This window comes from Perognathus longimembris, chromosome 28, assembly GCF_023159225.1.
Source record: "Perognathus longimembris pacificus isolate PPM17 chromosome 28, ASM2315922v1, whole genome shotgun sequence".
In the NCBI taxonomy this organism is placed as follows: domain Eukaryota; kingdom Metazoa; phylum Chordata; class Mammalia; order Rodentia; family Heteromyidae; genus Perognathus; species Perognathus longimembris.
In genome coordinates, this window is record NC_063188.1 from 59,112,055 (window position 1) to 59,130,655 (window position 18,601).

The window sequence follows — 18,601 nt, forward strand, 5'->3', positions numbered from 1 at the left end:
ATGTCCTCAGGGTAGTCTGTGGTTCCCCATCCTGTCAATCTTATGCAGGATCTGACTGCCACTGATTACAATCCAGAGATACTAGCCACTGAAAATCAAGATTATTTGGTCACAGGACCCTAAAAATCCAGGTGTTATTGGCATAGGACAAGGTCTATATCTTCAGGTACCCCTGACCTACCAGGTAAAGGAACCTTGTAACATTCCTGCATGACTTAATGGCTGCGATGCTGGGGCAAGGTTTGCATCAGTCCGAAGTCCTTGATCTTCACAAGGTCTTGAGTAGTCAACAGCAGATTTCAAACATCCAAGTCAAAGTGAATAAAGCAATTGGACACCCAGTAGCCCATATCCTCAGCCACCTGCAGTGTGGCACTTGAGTTCTCTTGAGAAATTGATCCTGACGTTTACACAGCCAGTCCAACAAGGATCCAAGGACAACTTCATCCTGAGCACAATGCTATATATTTGCCTTGTTCCTAAATGAGGTGCTCACATTGTCCATGAAGATGATGACAGAACTAGAACCTTGGATCCTTGTTGGACTCAAACTATGTCCCTTGTGCTTTTGTTCATTTTCTGGTGTTCTACCAACTGAGTCTCACCTTCAACCCCAAAGGTTGTCTTCAGGAAGCCAGAAGAAATGGCATGCTTGAAAAGTCACAAATTAGACTGTCAAAACTAAAATCTTTTTAGAAACACTTAAGGAACTTCAAAGGCAACCCGTAGACTGGGGAAAAAAAAAACATTTCAGAACATATCCTTGATCAAGGATTTGTGTGTGTGTGTGTGTGTGTGTGTGTGTGTGTGTGTGTGCGCGCGTGCACGCGCACACACGCGACAGTACTGGGGCTTGAACTCAGGGCCTGGGTGCTATTTCTAAGATTCTTTTGTTCAAGGCTAGTGCTCTACCACTTGAGCCACAAGTCGGCTTCAAGCATTTTGGTGCTTACTTAGCGATAAAAGTCTCACAGTTTCCTGCCCAAGTTGGCGGAACTATGGTCTTCAGATCTCAGCTTCCTGAGTAGCTAGGATAACAGGCGTGTGCCACATGTACTCAGATGATCAAGGATTTTTATCTACAATACATAAAAAGCTCTCAAAATTAAATAGTAAAAACGTAACTTAGCAACTGCATATATTATTTGAAAATACATTTCACTGAAGAAGATGCACAGATAGAGAACAGGGAGGAAGTGTGAGTCTATGCCCACTCTCTGGAGCAGTGTCAGGTTGCAGCTTGGAGGTGCAGAGACAAACAAGTGCCCTGGGTTGGGGGAGGGGAGAAGGAAAGGAGGGGGCTGGAGCTGCAGTCCCAAGGCTGGGGTGGGGTATGTTTCTCAACAGGAGCCCACAGGAGCTCTAGGACTGAAGCTCAATTTGGAGGACCCGATATGGACATGATGCCAGCCTAAGGTGGTGTGGGGGCGCTAGACAGTGAGTCACAGCTGCTTGTGACTCAGGATGATGGGGCCCTCCCCCGCAGCATCACAGCATCATGAGAAGGTGGGAGGAAATAGCCCTGTACTGCAGTAATCTGGTGAGGCCCTCACTGGAGTGCAGGAGAGGGGGAGGGGTGCCCACAAAAGCTGCTGCAATGTCTGGAGTTTCTGCAGGTGTGCACAGGGGCTCAAAAGCTCTAGGGAGAATTAGGAGACAGGCAGCCAACTCAGACTGGAGGCATTCAAAAAAGAGGAGAAAATAACAGATGTGCAAGATTGCAGTTGCTGGTGATGATTTGACAAGTGCCAGTATTAGGGCAATTTCAGGGCTTATGCCATAGCTGAATTAAGAGCACCAGTACTCATGCCAGGACCAGAGCTAGAGCCATGACTGAAGCAATGGTCAGTACATGGCTGGTGCCAGGGCTGGTTTTTCTCAGGCTAGCATCAGGGGCTTGCTGCCACTAGGGAAGGCCCAGGCTGAATCTGAATTGGTATGGTTGTGCATAGACAAAGGGGCCCTGGAGCGGTGGGCACTGGGGCTCTGAATTATGAATAGTTCAAAGGTTCAGTGAGGTGAGTGAGAACAAATTGCCAGTGGCATTTGTGTTCCAGGTTTCCTTGTGCTTCTTGGGGATCTCACTTTCAGTTGGTACAGTGCAAAGTGGTGCTGGTTTTAGGTAACTTTTCTTCTTATTGAGAAATGAATTATGGGCATAGACTGCTTAAAATTAAACCCCACGGGGTTGAGGATGTAGCTAAGGAGTATACAAAAGTTCCTATCCTGTGCACAGCACAAGAACACCTAAATGAGAATAGTGTTAGATCAAAGTTGAAACAAGTCATATCTTACCATTTATTCAGATCCTTGGTTGTCTAGCTATCTGCTTAAGTATTTACTTTCAGCATCTATGTTTTTGAATGTCATTGGTCAGAAGTTTTGTAGCTCCTTCTCTTAATTAACACAACTGCTGTTTACTTGTATTTAGTTCTCTGGAATGTAGGGGGAAATAAAATTTTAATAAATATATTTGCTGCCAAAGATTGTGTGTGTGTGTGTCTGTGTCTGTGTCTGTGTCTGTGTCTGTGTCTGTTATTGACTATATGCTATTTGAGGCATTGTGCCTGGCACTGAAGATACAGTAGTGGAGCAGACTCAACCTCTCCACATATCTGGGTTAGTTGGGATAGTCATGTAAGAAAATCATCCCGATATGTCAGTGTACTTAGTGCTAGGATGAGCCTATGTAGGTTACATGTAAGGCAACTTAGAGGGGAGCATATAACCCCAGGAGGTGAACATCTGTTGGCCACAGAGTCTTCCTTGGAGTGAGGTGTCACCTTAGGTCTTCAGCAGTAGAGAAGTGAAATGTACAAACGCCCTGAGGCAGGGCATCGTGGGCACCTGAGGATATTCATGTGCTTCCATGAAATGGGAAGCTTATGTTTTCAGGAAACTGGAGATAGAAGACCTGGGAATGAGGACATGTACATGAGCCAGACTCCTCGGTGGACTGAGTTGAGGAGCTGAGAGTGAACACAGAGGAACTCAACCATTTGGAAAGCAGCCATATTTGGCTCTTGGATGTGCCAAGGAGAAGATAATATGAGGCAGATATGGCAGCTCTCCTAGGCTTGGGTTCCTATAGGTGCCCTACACTGTATTCCCTGGGTACTTTTCACACATCATTGTTAAAGAAGATGATGAAGGAAGGGGTAAGCGTCCACTCACTGTAGCTAATTTTCAAAAACAACTGAGCTGAGCCTCTCCCTGTAGCCTGGGAGAACCAGAGCCCAGTGTGCTATGAAGGCAATAGGGTTACAGCAAGACTTGTAAAAACAAAACAAAACAAAAGTCCTGAGTGTTAGAATATATGAATGATCTCACATCTAAGTTTAGTTCAGCCTTTCATGTAAGGAAATTAGCCAGATGTGGCCATCAGTGTGCAGTAAAAACTGAGGTGGAAAGGAGCTCCAGTCTCATTTGGTTGGCCCAGGATGCTCCAGAGGCCTTTAGAGAGAGAGAGATCTGAGGAAAGTGCAACTACCCAATTACCGTAGCCAGAGCCATATGACTTTGAAAGGACCAGCATGCAGGATTCCTTGCATTGGGTGTTTATCATGCCACTCCTTGGTTGCTAGTATGACCATAACAGTTGGGCCTAGAGTTACCTTGGGTCTGTACAGGCAGATATGTCTGTTTAACAAATGTGATTGCAGACTATGGTAACTACTTTCTATCCAGAGAGAAATGCCATGGGATCAGGCTCCAGTTTCCTCAGGGCCACCCTAGAGTATACAGAGTCTAGGCAAGATTACAGTGAGGGTCCCCATGTGTCACAGTCCTCTGCTGACATGAAGGACTGGCTGATGGTATCAAGGGATCCGAATACATGAATGTGCCTGCCACCAGTGACTTATACCTGTAATCCTAGCTATTCAGGAGGCTGAAATCTGAGGATCAACTTTCAAAGCCAACCCATACAGCAAAGTCCAAGAGACTCTTATCTCCAGTTAACCACCAAAAATCTACAAATGGAGCTGTGGGTCAAATAGTAGAGCATCAGCCTTTGGGAAAAAGAAGCTAAGAGTCAGTGCCCAGGCACTGAGTTCAAGCCTCAGTATTTAACTTAAAAGTATTCAAATATGGGGCTGGGAATATGGCCTAGTGGCAAGAGTGCTTGCCTCGTATACATGAGGCCCTGGGTTCAATTCCTCAGCACCACATATACAGAAAACAGCCAGAAGTGGCTCTGTGGCTCAAGTGGCAGAGTGCTAGCCTTGAGCAAAAAGAAGCCAGGGACAGTGCTCAGGCCCTGAGTCCAAGCCCCAGGACTGGCAAAAAAAAGTATTCAAATATTCAATATGAGGGGTTTAGGAAGTGTTCTATTTTTCCCTGGGCTGGGCAACTTGAGCTGATTATGTACACATAAAAGGCTTTTCCTCAGGGTCCCAAAAATCTGTTACCCATTTGCAGCCCGCATTCATGTCACACATAAAGGCTGTGTATGTTGGCCAGGAAGTGATATACCGTCTCTCATGCTCATATCCAATTCACCCTAAGGTCTGCACAAGATATCCTTGGAAAAGCATTGTGTATAGGACCCAGTCCTAACAGGTACTTAGAGACAGGCACTAATGTCCCATGATAAGGACCGCAGATATATGTTCAGCGTTTTGGCTATGTCTAAAAATCCTGCCTGTCTCCAACTGCCAACACCATACTCACCAAATTAAGGTCATTCTGAGAAGGTGAAGGAACCATATTGATATGAAAACCAATAAACATTTCAAAGTTCTTCCATTTTCATGAGGGAGAAACGTGAGGAAGGCAGAATATGGCAGGAGACAAGGGAGTCATCATGCTGTGGGAATGGCTTCTGCAGAGGGCTGCCATCCTCTAGAAAATAAAGTTACCAAGCCATGAAGACCCAGGGCTTTACTCAGAGCAAGTGGATCCAATTCTCCAAGCAGAAAGAGAGCATTTCAGAGTGCTGTGATGGGGCCCACTGCACCCCACTTACCTATTACACTGGGTGTTGAAGGGACAAACGTTACTCGACTGATCTCTTTGACACTTAATGTTGTGATCTCTAACATACCCTTCTCAATAGTGTGACCTGTGGAGGAGGTCACAAAGTGACAATTGTGCTCCAAACTTCTGGAGGAACTTGTCTTGAGGAAACTAGGTCACCCCAGGAATGACTAGGCTCCCATCATATGGGGAGGAAGTCTCTGTAGTTGGAGACCAGATCTATTTTCTTAGAGGGGCTCTGCATGAGAATGGGTGGAGGGCTTGGGAGCTGTTTGTGAGTGGGGGTGTGTAAAGCCCTTTCATAGGACCTGCAGGCCTTTCCTCCACCAGCCCCCCTGTATAAATACCACCCAGGCTGTTTCCCACAAGTGCACTGCAGGAGAAGAGACCTCCCACTCCTGTATGCAGAGACCCATGAGGGCCAGAGCTGCCAGCCCCTGGAAATTCACTGTAGTTTGGACACCATCCATTGCAACCAGAACCCTGCCCCCAGCAAGCTGCTGTGCTTCAAAGGACAGGGTGGACAGACTTAGAGGACTAGGGAAGATGCTAGGTGCCAACTTCCACAACCCCAGTACCTGAGCTGCCCCTCACCAATGCACACCCAAGGTTGGCTGTAGTTCAGAAGGTGACATCAATTGTCAGGACACAATACTGAGGTATGGTATTGTTTATTTAGGCCCAGATACAGAGATACTGGGGAGAATAAGAATTCAGATCAGCTGAGGGTCTTAACCACTGTTCATGCCTCTGGCTATGACTTCTGGAGTCTCAGTGGTAGAGATTCTGGTATCCTCTCCTGTCAAAGAAAGTAGAAAGAGAAGTGGACCCTCAAGAAACCTGAGGGATTCAATTTCCCCTGAGATTTTCTGTAGGAAAGGGAGGGAAGGACCTCTGCTAGGCTGAGAGTAGCTGAGGTTGGCTCCATGCGCACCTGAAGGGCTTGGTCACACATGCCAGCAGTCTCCAAAAGCGGGTCCTCCAAGACACTCTCGGTTGAGGAGGCTCCCTGGAGGCCTCCTCATCGTCACATATACCATCCCATTCCTTGGGCTCTCTTTGTGAGTTGTTGAGATTCTGCAGAAGAGAGTTAATGACTTCATCTTTACAGTTCCATCATGACTGCCACCCATTGTTGCTTTCCACACTGTGATATGCACCCCCATCCCACGTGCAGGTGCTGGGGTGCTGTCTGACCTGGACAGTCCAATTGCCAACCCTCTAAAGGTATTCCAGATAAGAGAGGGAGGTAAGACTCACCATTTTCACAGCTGGAAGAAAAGGAGAGAGGAGCTTACTTCCAGTGTGTCCAATGTGCCCAGAGTGACCAACAGGACTTCTTTGAGGAGACCTGCGCCCCCCACCCCCTGACGCTGCACAGCCCCTGGTCCTTGGCCCCACCCATCCTTCCACCCTACAGCCCAGTTCAGTGCTCTGAAGCAGTAGATACATTTTCAGCATGTGACCTCTCTTTTGTTCCTTTGTCTCTTACTCCCACTCTCCAATCTTACTTTCCTGTTTACTGTCCCCTCTAACTGACCCCGCAGGTTCAAGGCAAGTTTCTACTTGGGCCCCAGAAGAGCACAGTATTGTCTTACTGTAAAACTTAACCTGCAGACTTGTAGAAGATCCCTTGCCTGTAGTGGTCACTCGTGGTCTGGGAATGTCTGAGACAGTTCTGGAAGTCCCTATGGCCTAGATAATCCTTCAGCACCAAGCAAACTGGGAGGACATTCTGTCACCCTATCTCACACAGACACTATTTTTGTGTTACTCTACATTGGTTTTCATCAAGTTGACTCTTATAGAGACCCAAAATATGGAGATGTGAAAGTGCTTTATATCATCCCAGTCTGGAAGTAAATGGAGGAAGTTCTGTTTGGCCACGCTTAAATGTCAACTGTAAAGCTCTTTACGAGTCTCAACCACCAACCCTATTCCAGGGGTGTCACATGAAAATTCTAAGTGGGCCCAGAACAGGAGAGAGAAAGTCAAGATAAAAGAGTACGGAAGGGGTTATTTCTAAGACCTCTGACACTATGGGTGGGATTTTCATGAATTTCCCCTTCCCACAGCCTGTCTATCCCTGGCTTAAGAGTTGATGATTATCAACACTAGAGATGTTGAAATAGAGCCTGGTACCATATGCCCTAGATGAGGGTATGCAAATGATCCCACACAGCCTTGAGACCAAGGGGTTCTTGTGCAAATCTGAGGTCAAGTAGATGTTAGTTTTCATAATACTCAATTACCTGATTTGCACGAAGTCTCTAACAAAATCTGTTAGGCAGTTTTTATTACATACAAACTCCTGCCTGAACTGAACAGTTCTCACTCTGTTTTTGATACCTCTCTTTCCTCTCTAGGAAACTGATCAAGTTTTCTCCTACAGTACTACTCCACGGAAACTTAGAACTTAGTGGAAAAAGGACTAATGAGCAAGTGAAATAATGTTTTTCATTTTTATATGTAAGTAGCTATGGGAATACAACACAGGTTTGTATGTTGTGATTTAGTATTTAAGAAAAACACAGGTTGAAATTGGTAGTTAAACAGGTACTTGTGGTTCATGCTTGTAATTGTAGCTACTCAGGAATCTGAGACCTGAGTACCATGGTTCTGTGAGACTCTTATCTCCAATTAACCACCAAAAAGGTAGAAATGTGAAGCAGTTGTTCAAGTAGTAAAGTACTAGACTTGAACACAATAGATCAGGGACAGTGCCCAGGCCTTGAGTTCAAACCCCAAGTCCAACACACATACACAAAAAGAAAAAAATCTAGCTTAATAATAATAAGCAGGAACAAAGACCTAAACATTACACTGTCCTCCTTAAGGAAAATTGTCAAGTAAGGAATTTCTTCTAAACCCCTGGGACAAACCCTTTACGCCCAGGCAGTTTAGTCTAATATCCATAATCAAACTCCCATTTTCCTTTCTGCACTTGTCCACCAACTCACAAGCCATAAGGTAGCAAATAAAACTAGAAAGCTGTGCCCTCATGTAAAGGGGTGCCCCTGTGCTGAGGTTTTGGAATGAGATTTCTTAAGAGGAGGGATTAGTCCTGGGAAACCATACCAAGATCTTGTCCTCTGAGGTGCTCTAGGATGTGTCCAGGGCCTGATCTACGTTTGTGACATCACAGATGATGATTAAGACAGTGAGGGCTATGGACATAGGAATTCTTTCCTCCACTACACTACTAACACTGGGATGTGGCATTCAGCTGCTCTAGGGTGAATGAGGGGCCAGTTGTATCTGTGAGTACCTTACAGTAGCAATGTCAGTGATTTGGACATCAGGGAAACAGGGACACCAGAACATCAAGGTCAACAAGAAAAATCTTTCCCATTGTGCTGGACTGAACTGTGTCCCCTCACAATCCATATATTGAAACCTTGACTCTAGCAAATGTGACTGTATTCAGTGCTGAAACTCTAGGGAGGGCATTGAAGATTAAGTCTTATCCTTGGGGTGTTTTTTGATACCATGATGCCCTTACAAGAAAGACATTCACACTTGTAATCCTAGCTACTCAGGAGGGTGAAATCTGAGGATAGCAGTTTGAAGCCAGTTTAGGGAGGAAATTCCATGACTCTTATCTCCAATTAATCACCAGAAGTGGAGTTGACGCTCAAGTGGTAGAGTGCTAGCCTTAAGCACAAAGGCTCAGGGACAGTGACCAGACCCTGAGTTCAAACCCCAAGACTGCCCCCCCCAATGTATACTTACCAGGAAACTTGCTCTCTTCCTCTTCATATGCACATGAACTTTGTAGAAAGGCCATGTGAGGATCTGGCAAGAAGGGGATAAAGCATGAAGCTCTCACCAGAAACAAAGCCTGGATTTTGGACTTCAAAACCTGTGGAACTACAATAAAATAAATTTCTGTTGTAGAGTTTGTTGTTGCAGATTAATAGACGGACCTTGGGATATCTCTAAGAATGAGCTGGGGGTTGGTTTGGTTTGGGTGGCTAGGCTCCCTTATTCCCTGGAGCCTGATGAAGGGTGAGGCTGACAACTCTGCTTGGTATTGTTGAATTTTCTTTTCTTTTTAGAGAACATGAACTTTCTCTGTTAACTGTTTTTTTTTCCTCCATTTCTTTATTGTCAAAGTGATGTACAGAGGGGTTGCAATTTCATATGTAAGGCAGTGAGTACATTTCTTATCCAACTTGTTACCTCCTCCCTCATTTTCCCCCCGCCGCCCTTCCCGCCCCCCCCATGAGTTGTACAGTTGGTTTACACCAAATGGCTTTGTAAGTATTACTTTTGGAATCATTTGTCTTTTTATCTTTTGTCTCTAGATTTTGGTATTCCTTTTCCCTTCCATAGTTCGAATACACATATATACAATATCCAGGGTACTAAAGTCAGTTTAAGTGATATCAGGGGTAAAACCACGGGAAAGAAATGCAAAGAAAAAGGGTATAATGCCACATGGCATGTTGAAAATAACAACAACAATGATATACCATTTGTTTCCATAACTTGGAGTTCATTTCGCTTAGCATCATCTTATGTGTTCATATGGACCTATTGAGCTATTGTGATCTTCTGATAGGACTATCCTAGACATGTACTAATTACTCCCAATGAGGGAAACCATAGAGTCTATGTTTCTTTGGGTCTGGCTCTCTTCACTTAGTATGATTTTTTTCAAGTCCTTCCATTTCCTTACTAATGGGGCAATGTCATTCTTTCTGATAGAGCCACAGAATTCCATTGTGTATATGTACCACATTTTCTTGATCTATTTATCTACTGAGGGGCAAGGCCCAGAAACACAACAAATCAAAGAAAGGCAGGACAAATGGGATTGTATCAAACTACAGAGCTTCTGTACCGCAAAGGACATAGCTTGCAAGATAAAGAGAAAGCCCACACATTTGGAGAAGATCTTTACCAGCCATACAATTGACAAAGGCCTCATATCTAAAATATATGCAGAACTCAAAAAATGAAATTACTCTAAAACAAATCCTCAAAGAACCAACAGCCCTCTCAACAAGTTGGCTAAAGACCTAAAAAGAAACTTCTCTGAAGAGGAAATGAGAATGGTCAAGAGACACATGAAAAAGTGCTCTACATCAAGGGTGAGAAGGAAGAGTCTTAGAAGCAGGAGACCAGGTAACTGAGGTGACTTTCATGGAGCAAGAATAAATCCAAGCTTCCCCTCTGTGCACTGTAGAACCTACGTATGGCTACTAGGGGGCAGCACAGGCATAGAAAATTATATGCCATGAAGACCTTGAATTCTGAGACCAAAGTTCTCCAGAATGAGAGTTCTCAGTCAGGAACTAGAATGTGTCCCAACATCAGCTTTTCAGGGCCTTCCTGGGAATATTCAGACATGGTTGCAAGGTTGTTTTGTGTTATGTTGTTTGTTGGTTGACTGATTTTTGTGCCAGTCCTAGGGCTTAAGCTCAGGGCCTGGGTGCTCATCCTGAGTTGTTGCCTAAGGCTAGTATTCTACCACTTAGGCCATAGCTCTATTTTCCAGCTTTCTGATGGTCAATTCTCCAATTGAGACTCATGGACTTTTTGCCCAGGAAAGTTCCAAATCACAACCATCACATCTCAGCCTTCTGAGTTGCTAGGATTATAGGCCTGAGCCACACTCACTGCTGGCCCGTGATCTGTAGTTTTTTGAAGACTTTCCTGGGACAATTGCAGGACTACTATTGTCCCCTAAGGTCCTGGACAGGAGAATTCTATGTCAGTCTCCACATTCTACAACTCTAGGATCTAATAGGTGGCAACATGGGAAGGATGAGAGACCAGACCAGTGTTGCCAGTGTCTTGGGGAGCCAAGGGTAACCCATGGGAGGTTAGCCCCTATGGCAGGAGTGCCCTCAGGGGTCTTGTAACTAGGCAGTGGGCTGGTGTGGCATGTAAGTAGCTGCAAGTGGGTGAGTTTTCTGAGTCATGAGATCAGGAAATGTACACATGAACAGAAGTTTAGAGATCCCTTGCTCAAAGACTGCATTGAACAGATAGGGAAATGGAAGCCTATAAAGGCAAACTCCCTTGCTTAAAGTTGCCAAGAGAAGATGGACCACTTTGATGAGAGTCTTTTGAGGGTGCAGAGATTGTGGCTGATGCTTACCCATAAAGCATGACTTTCCTTTGCACTGAGATGCTACAAAAGGCAAGGGCCTGAGTCATCATGGCAAATAGAGTGCAAATAGAGCCATGTCAGTCAGAGTCTACAGCAAGTGTGTCTGCTGAGGATCATGTGTGAACTGTGTCAGTGGTGAAATCAGCTTCTGGTACAGGTTTACTCCTAAGCATCAGAGGTAGCACTCCTCACGCGCCTTGCCCAGCCCAATGTTCATTTAACCAGGCCAGATTCCCTTTTGGGATTTTCAAAAGCTCCCAGCACCTTAATGTCTATAGTTACACAGGAAACAGTCATCTCCTGCTGCATGAGGGTCTGGGGGCTCTACCCTGGGGCAATGGATGAGATACTGACAGCCTTTTCCCAGCATAAAAGCTGTAGACAAATATCTGCTCACTCTTTTTGTTATCAAATATTATGTGAACCCTATATTAGGAACTTATTGCTCCAAGAGCAACAAGGCAGAGCTCTAGCCCTGGAGATGAGAGACTGTGTGGGGGCAGTTACACCAACGATCCTGCCAGAGGAGATAGTTTGGTGTGCAAAGAAAGGGCTGTGCTGGAGATCACACAGTGTGTATATACTCAGGAGAAGCAGTCATGGCCCCAAGGGCTGGGGTTGGGGGAGCTGGGAAGTAAGTATTCCTTCTCAGGAAGACTGTAAGGAAAGGATGGTTTCTGAGAACAAGGCTCCAAAGCAGATCATCATTGAAAATTCTTCTGTTGAGACTGAAGGCAAATTTTAGACATGTTGAGGCATGGATACTGAGGCAATGGGAGGAAATTAGAGCCACGTGCTTGGGTACAAGTTGTAAGGAATGAGAGATGGTTCCATACAGAAAGGATACTTAGAGAATCTTCTCATCTGAATGTATGTGATGGAGTGGCGAATCTCCAGGGCTGGATGGGAATGCTTACTGGCTGGGAATGCATACTGTGAGTATATTTGGGCTTTCCAAATCCACTACCACTAGGCACAATGCAGAGGCTGGAGTGGTGCCAACCAAGATACTCCCTGGATGGTAGTGCCCAGATCCTGTGGGCTGTTGAAGTGCCAGACTTTGAAGTCAGGTCCCACTTTACCACGTGAACCCCACTTTACCACGTGAACCTGAGATAAGCAGGCCCTGTGAGCAAACCCAGGACAAGCCCATTAGGGCCCAGTTGGTCTAGAACTCTAACCTCTGGGAATGCTTAACTCTGACCACCCCTAGAATGCCTCGAACCCTGAGCCAATCAGATTTGTACCTGTGTCCTAATCTTGCTTGCTTGAACACCTGATTGTTGTAACTTCGTTTTTTGCCTTTATAAGCCCTGTGTAATCGTAGCTCGGGGCTGCCTCCTAACTTCCACTGTGTCGGTGGGTAGGACAAGGCCTGGGCCGCAGCCCCACTTGAATAAAATCTTGCCTTGCTATTGCATTTTGGAATGTCTGAGTCTCGGTGGTCTTCTTGGTGGTGGTTTCGCGACTTGGCATAACATTTGGGGTTTCATTCGGGATAGCCCCAGAGACCCCCAAGACCTCAGACTCCGAAGGTAAGAAAACAGCCCTGTTCATTTGTCTTGTCCTGTAATGTGTCTGTTTGTCTGTTTTGCCTTTGCTTATTTCTTGAAGGGGTTGTCGAAGCAGATGCGCTTACTTGGCAATCCTGGGGAGACTGGGGGATGCCCTAGACTCCCCACCCTTAAAGGGGGATCTCTGGAGCCCCGCTTTCAATTTGAGTCCACTCCTTCTGCACCCTTGCAGGGAGGTTGTGTGGGCCAATTTGGGAGATCTCCAGTTTTTCTTTTTCTTGTTCTTGTTCTTGTCCTTAAAGGGGGACCTCTGGAGCCCCGCTTTCAACTCAAGTCCACTCCTTCTGCACCCGTGCAGGAGGTTGTGTGGGCCAATTTGGGAAATCTCCAGTTTTTCTTGTTCTTGTTCTTGTTCTTGTTCTTGCCTGTATTTTCCTCCTTTTATATTGTTATAGTTGTTTTGTTTTCTGTAGCCTTTTGGACTGAACATCTGATCAGAGCTATGGGTAACGTTCTATCATGGGAACCTCCATCTAGCCCTTTAGACTTGATCCTAGCTCACTAGAGGGAGGTTAAGGAGATAACTCAGAACCAGAGTGTGAACATGTTCAAGACTGCAGTATGATGCAAAACTAAGTTTATGTTTAAATTCAAATGGTCATCAAGTTTGGGCATTACCAAAAGCTTTAAAGGATTCTTGCATTGCATTAAAGAGGAACTATAGTTAAAAAAATCAGAGCTAAGTGTCAGAAATTTGGATTTAAAAGGATATATATATTAAACTAATGGGGATAGAAGTAAACTCTCATTAACTCTGTGTATGTAGGAAGAAATGGCAAAATGGGCCAATGTTTCTCACTAATATATTGAAAAGCTGAATGGATAAATATTTCTAATTGTAATTCTTACATTAAGGAAAAATTGTCATTTGAGTTCAAAGGTCTTCATGCCATACAGTAACTGGGCCTGAAGAAAAAAAAAAAAAGAGGCTCTTTTGAAACAAGCAGCCCGTAGGCAAATGGCGGCACCTGGTTTCAGAATGCCTGTGAGCTTCAGTTTTTCCAATGCAGATAAAAGCTAAAGAGTTGTGTTAGTGTTAAAAGGGCTTTTGGAAATCAAGAATACATTTCTAGATAAGAAATTTGGAAGTAAAATTGTCCTAAATAATTATTGAAAAGTGAGAAAAGGAGAATTATGGCTACCAAAATGTTTAATTGCCATTCCAGCTTCTTTGTAGGTTTTTTTTTGTAACAGTTTCCAGCAGGCCCACAGAGAAGCACAGGTAATTCCTACAAGTTTGTCAAGATCTAATACTGGCCCTTAATAAGTTCCAGGCAAGAGCATGCTTAAAACTACTTCTATGTGGACCACCTTGTTGCTTTAATTGGAGTAAAGTGGTCTCTTGTAAGACTCACTGATATGAAATCTGCAGTTCGAAGCCAGCCCAGGCAGAGAAAGGTCCCTGTGAGAGACTTGTTTCTAATCAGCCAGCAGAGTGCTGGGAATGGAGTTGTGTGGAGCTCAAAGTGGTAGGGTGCTAGTCTTGAGCTGGAGAGCTGGGGGACAGCACTCAGGCCCTGAGTCCAAGTCCAGTGGAAATTCACTCCTCCTGGGACAAAAGTGATAGAGCATCCAGAGGCAGTAAGCCACTGCTTGGATGGCAGAGATGGGGTCAGATCCTAGAGTCACTCCTGTTTGGCCTTTCAAAAGTTAATCAAAGCTGGGCAGTCCTAGAAGAATAGTTCATAAGCATACCTTTCTAATGCCCATGTCTGTCTACTGGGCAGGAACTTGCCAGTCATCTGTGATAGTGGGTAGTAAGGGTAAGTTTGTCAAATGGAAGGATAGATTAAAATCTCAACCCCCCGCATTTACTCAAAGCTCTGACTGGCATTGAGAATTTTAAGCTGATACATCTGTTCAGGAAAGAAAGCTTGTAGACCTGAGATTGTGTCCTTATTGAGATCTGTTAAAGGCCTGCAAAGGTAATTTTTTTAGGTCATCAGAGATCAGTTCCCCAGCCAGTCAGGAAAAAGCTTTTACAAACTAGAATGTTAAAAGGCACAAATTTGTAAACCTGAAGTCACCTATCTGGGCTTCAAATTAAGAGAGGGCAAGTGTTGGCTGTCAGATGCATGTAAAGAGACTGTGCTGAAAATCCCTGTGCCTAAGTCAGCCAGACAAGTCAGAGTTCCTGGGAACAGCAGGCTTTTGCCGGCTGTGGATACCTGGGTTCACTGAGATGGTCAAGCTTCTATATGAAACCACCAAAAACCTCCCAGAATTTCATTGGACTGAGCAGATGCAAAAAGCCTTTGAGGCAATCAAGAAAAGCCTTCTGAAAGCCCCTGCCTTAGGCCTACCTGACATGAATACCAAGATAGGGGGCTACTGACAGCGAAAGGAAAGGCCATTAGAAACAAGCAGGAGATTTTAACCCTCATCCGGGCCCTATGAGAACCAGCAAATATTGCCATTATGCACTGTCCGGGTCATCAAAAGGGAGATGATTCGGTGACTAGAGGGAATCTGGCCGATCAGGTAGCTAAGGAAGCAGCCCTTCAGCCCAGAGAAGTATTGACTCTAGTCACGAGCTTTGCCTCCAGTGCCCCAGTATTCCCAAGCTAGTTTTTGTAGACACCTTTTCAGGATGGGTTGAAGCCTATCCAATAAAGCATGAGACTGCGCATGTACTGGCTAAGAAGATCCTGGAAGAAATCTTACCCAGGTATGGCTTCCCATCCACCAATGGGTCAGACAACGGACCGGCCTTCGTCTCAAAAGTAAGTTAGGGAATAGCCGCTGCACTGGGGATGGATTGGAAACTGCATTGTGCTTATAGACCCCAGAGTTCAGGACAGGTAGAGAGAATGAATCAGACTCTAAAAGAGAACTTAACTAAATAGGCCTTAGAGACTGGCGCAGACTGGGTGTCACTCCTTCCTTTTGCTCTGCTTAGAGTAAGAAATTCTCCCTATCAGCTTGACTTTACTCCTTTTGAAATAATGTATGGGTACCCCCCGCCCATTATCCCTAGCCTTCAGACTGAATTGCTTGCTGATTTGGATGATGCTGAATTTTTGTGTAAACTTGATTGCAGCTTGAGCACAAGAATATGTGACCCCTACTTAAGGCATTATATGATTCTCCTTCTGTCCCTACCCCCTATTTATTCAGATCAGGGGACTGGGTGTTCGTCCGAAGGCCTAACCCCAAATCCTTAGAACCACGGTGGAAGGGACCATATGTGGTGCTACTGACTACTCCCACCGCCCTCAAGGTAGATGGCATCGCCACTTGGGTCCATTGCTCCCACACAAGGCTAGCTGACCCCTTTGCCCTGGACGACGACTACCGTGATGGAACATGGGAGGTCTCCAAGCACCCGACTCAGCCGCTTCGCCTTTGCCTCAAGAAAAGAAAGTTAGGCTGAATATTGTTATAATCTTCTTTTTTCCTTCTTTCCTTTCTATTCAGGCTAATGTTGATGTTATTTTGGCAGCTCACTCCAAAGTGGAGTAACCCCCTTATTTTAGCAACTAACAGGAGTCCTGTAAAGTCCCATGCAAGCAAGAAGGCATTGGTAGTTTTGGGCTTGCTCAGGAATATGGGTATAATTTCCAGTTTGGAGTAAAGCTCCTAATGGACATCTGATCCTGCAGTCCCTTGGTAAAGTATAGGTTCCTGGATAGGTAAGGTCAACGTCCCTCAGTCAGCCTGAAGAAGCTACAGAAGATGAATGATCTTCACCCATCAGCCCCCCCTTTAAAACCAAGGGACCAGAGTTGTTTTAGGTTACTACTTTGGGCCCTATTGGCCCATGCCTTATCTCTATATCATCCCCTAGACATGCAAGCCATTGAAATGGACAGAATGGAGCCATGATTGGCTCCCAAGGTACCAAAAAGAAAAAGGGAGAAATGAAGTGCCAGACTTTGAAGTCAGGTCCCACTTTACCACGTGAACCTGAGATAAGCAGGCCCTGTGAGCAAACCCAGGACAAGCCCATTAGGGCCCAGTCGGTCAAGAACTCTAACCGCTGGGAACGCTTAACTCTGACCACCCCTAGAATGCCTTGAACCCTGAGCCAATCAGATTTGTACCTGTGTCCTAATCTTTCTTGCTTGAACACCTGATTGTTGTAACTTTGTTTTTTGCCTTTATAAGCCCTGTGTAACCGTAGCTCGGGGCTGCCTCCTAACCTCTGCTGTGTCGGTGGGTAGGACAAGGCCTGGGCCGCAGCCCCGCTTGAATAAAGTCTTGCCTTGCTATTGCATTTTGGAATGTCTGAGTCTCGGTGGTCTTGGAGGTGGTCTCGCAACTTGGCACAACACTGTGATGGGGAGATTCCTGGAGATCATAGGCAGGACATTAGTAGAGCCTTTTCTAGAATAGAAGCAAGACACTTAAAGGAAGCACTGGGTTTCAAGCAGTGGTGAAATGAGTGTCAGGAGGCAGAATTATGGAACACAGTTTTTGAATTTTGGCCCTTGCAAGAGAAGTAGTCAAGGACAGAGTACAGAGGGAGGGAGGGAGCAAGATAGGAAAGTGGAAGGGAGCTGGAGGGCAGAAGAAAGAGATATGGGAGGGAGAAAGGAGAAGATACAGAGGGAGGGAAGAAGAAAGAAATCATTTGTGTACGCAATATGGCCTCCTCCTACATCCCTGATAGGGTTGCCTCTCTCACAGCAGAATTCCTTATAAAAGTATCTACTCTAATCACCACTCTTCCAGAAGAGAAAAAGCTATTGTGACCCATGCTGGGAAAATGCTAACACTCACTTTTTTGGTGCTAGCTCTGGGCCTGAATTCTTAAGGCTGGTGTTTTACCAGCATTTTTCTGGTTAGTTGGAGATATGAATCTCTTCAATTTCTCTGCCTGAGCTGACTTCAAACTCTAATCTTCAGATCTCAGCCTTGTGAGTAGCTAAGATTACAGGTTTGAGCTACTGGCATCTGTCTCACAGTCCTTTCTTGAGCACAGAAATCCTTCTGCCTCAGGGAGAAACTCCTGAGGGAAAGATTGCAGGATCTCAGTTCAACATTATGCCTGAAATTTACTAAGGCCTTAGGTTGTAAATACTGCCCTATGAGTTACATAAATTCATGCCAATGTTTCAATAATCCTCCAAGTTTTTTGTCAGTCCAATTTTATGAAAGTGGTAACTGAAATCAAAGTTTTCCAGTGAGTTCTTCAAGGTCACACAGACTACTAGCAGCATATGACTTGCCCCCGACTCTGCTCACAAGGAGGAGGGACCCGGCCCCTCATGACACCCAAGAATGCCTCCCAGTCTGAATCAGGCCTTCATCATTTTCACACAGTCTGTATAGAAGGTGTCTTATTGTAGGTTGAGACATAACAAATAACCCCAAGCATAGCAGTGTAAAAACTGAACAGTTTTTCTCTCAGAGTTTGATAGATCAGAAATGTAAGCAGAGCTTAACCTGGGCCTGTGCCTCCCAAACTGCCCAACACAAGGCAACCAAGGTCAGTCCAGGACCATGGTCTTAGCTATAGGCTCTACTGAAGGACTCTTCAGTGCATTGTTGGTAACATCCAGTTCTAACTAGGTGATGGGATGAGAGGCTCGGTTTTGTCCTGGCTATTGGGCATAGGCTTCTGTCAGGTCTTGCCAGCTGGCCTTTTGCATCAGAAAAGCACACAGGAAGAGCAGCTGGGAAGAGAAGAAAACACCTATAAGAATTAGAAGTCAGCCATCTAATGGCCTAACCTTGAACAAAACTGGAATACCATTATCTTTGCCAAATTCCCTTGGTTAGAAACCTACCAATACGCTCAAACCATTCCACAGGGGCCAGAGTGCCTAAAGGTCAAGGGTCACAGGGAGCCATCATAGAAGGCTGCTTACTCCGCTTGCTCCTGCACCCACCTGGTTATTGTGAGTTCTTCAGGTGTCTGCTACCTTAATGGAGCAAGTGGTTAATGGACCACATGGCAGTGAGCTGTGTGCTCTATCACTTCATC